Source organism: Gekko japonicus, unplaced genomic scaffold (assembly GCF_001447785.1).
Source record: "Gekko japonicus isolate JY-2015 unplaced genomic scaffold, Gekko_japonicus_V1.1 scaffold2016, whole genome shotgun sequence".
Classification (NCBI taxonomy): domain Eukaryota; kingdom Metazoa; phylum Chordata; class Lepidosauria; order Squamata; family Gekkonidae; genus Gekko; species Gekko japonicus.
The window spans coordinates 3,448-5,683 of NW_015162541.1; the positions used below are offsets into that span (position 1 = coordinate 3,448).

Sequence of the window (2,236 nt, forward strand, 5' to 3'; positions counted from 1 at the left end):
CCCCCCACCCCCAATAGCTAGCAATTCAAAACAGTCCAGTAGAGCCTGAGCGGTGGGTGTTGCCTTCCGACCCACTTCCGGTGATGTCAGGGTGTGTGGCCTATGCAAATGAGTTATGCAAATGAGTTATGCTAATGAGCTCCTGCACCTCTTTGTCTACGAAATGACCCCTGGTCTTGCTTGTTAATTATAAAAGGTTGCTGGACCCCTGGACTGGATAGATGTGTGGGGAGGGGCCATATAATTACGACCCCTTCATCATATCCTCTAGCGAAATGAAACCCTGGCGGCTAGGAATGTGCGCGCGCACAGTAGCCTTACCTTCCACAGCTGCGTAGCAGGCCCCTGAAAGCAGGAGAACCATTGTGGAGATTCCTTGTACTCTTGTGAGAGCCATGGTATGCACGCCTGTTAGGGAGAAAGAAGCAGGAGAAGGTGTTAAATGACACACACCTTGAACTAGTGTGTCCACTAGACATCACCCTTGCCTATGCCAGGGGTCACCAACAGCCGCCGCGAAGTGTTTTTAGAAAGTGGGCGGGGCCAGGTGGTGCTCCTCCTCATGAGGGCTTCTGATGGAGCACTGGAGATCTGATTGGCTGTGCAAATTGGAATAATGTGGTTCTGGTGGCAGCTGCCATCACAGTGTTGGTTCTGTTCTCTCTCTCACTCCTCTTTCCAAGTGTATTTGTAAAAATGACCCCTTCTGTCCCCTGCCCTTGGGCTTCCTCTCTGGGCATCTCTGGCTTCCCCTCCCATGGTGGCCATTTTGTGGTTGCAGGGCCCCCCCAAAAAACCCCCAGAGGTGCCCATGGGCTCAGAAAAGTTGGGGATTCCCTGGCCTTTAATGGGGAGGAGAGCCCTTCCAGCAACTCTGCCATCTAAGGGTGACACAGGTGATAATATTCATTCAGCCCCACCTACCCCTCAGGGTGTCTGTTGTGGGGAGGGGAAGCGAAAAGGTATTGTAAGCCGCTCTGAGACTCCTTCGGGTAGTGAAGGGCGGGGAATAAATCCAAGGTAATTTTTATAACTTTTTATAAAACTTTTTGGCTGTACTGAACCAAGATGGGTGGAGTTATATTGCCTTGAAGTATAATCCACAGTGGTGTCACAAATGCAAAATAAAATGCACACATACACACACACACACACACACAATGTTTTGACACGTTCAGGGTCCTTACAAAAGTGAAAAAAATGCCCCAAACAGAAATCTACATGCTGCTATTGCACCAATTTCAATCCAGAATGTTTTTTATATAGAAAGGACAAATCTTCCAAAGTGACCTGAACAGAAGCCAGAACACAGCTCTAGAATCCCCGTGCTCAGAAGAAAACATGCCTGGGCTAAAAGTCCTAGAAGACGTGAAGCAGTAAGAATGCGCAAGTAACTTCTGGAACGCGATGCCACCAGATGGGATGATGGCCAGCAGTTTAAAAACTGATTAGACCTATTAATGGAGGAGCAGTCTGTCAGCGGATGGTTAGCTGCGGTAGCTCTGCAGAACCTCCATGGTCAGAGGCAGCTTAACTTCAAACACCAAATGTGGAGGGGCAGATAACAGGAGACAATCAGCCGTGTCTTGAATGGGAGTTCCCAGACATTGGACTAGTTAGCCTCCAACTGATCCTGCCCTGTTCTTACTGAAGAGCAGCATGCCTCTGAGCATGTACAAAATGCATTTTGAAATCCCTGAAAAGAACCACATGACACCCCACCCTGGGACTGGGATGTGGGGCTTTTCACATCAGCAGGGTTATGAGAAATTAACAGCTGGAGCCACGCTAACCTTTCTGGGCACCCGCCCAGCTCCCCACCTTCTTCCCACCCTGGGTCTGGATGCCCCCCCCAGAGGCGAAATGTGCCACACCCAATCCTGCCAGCCCCTCTGATTCCTCCTCTCCAGGCCCCAAGACGGCTCACCTGTCAGGTGCACCTGTCTCTCTCCGTCCCGCTGGACAAGGTGACCCAGGATGAGGGCTATGAAGCATCCTGGCGTCTTGTGCATATATACGAGGCACCAAGGTCACCGCCCAGCCTGGCTGCTGGGGCGGGTGGAATTACCAAGAAAGGAAGGGTAGGTTACCAGAGAGGAGGGGAAAGGGAGAAGAAGACACGGGCAGGCGAGAAAGAGGAGGAGGGAAGCAAGCCGAGAGAGGGCCCCGGTCTCTGAGAAATCCACACGGGGCTGATGCCTTCTGTGCCAGTCCCTGCAGGGAAGAGAGTCGTTGA

At 51.4% G+C, this 2,236-nt stretch overlaps 1 long non-coding RNA gene across 1 annotated transcript in view; it reads right to left on the reverse strand.

Moving 5' to 3' along the window:
- The window catches only part of LOC107106213, a 4,605-nt gene extending 2,627 nt beyond the window's left edge, over nt 1-1,978 (reverse strand). Inside the window, exons 1-2 of the long non-coding RNA XR_001482360.1 lie at nt 1,928-1,978; nt 322-408 (exon numbers count right to left, since the gene is read on the reverse strand). This is a non-coding gene — a long non-coding RNA (uncharacterized LOC107106213). The remainder of the gene's footprint in view (nt 1-321; nt 409-1,927) is intronic.
- Between the last annotated feature and the right edge of the window lie 258 nt (nt 1,979-2,236).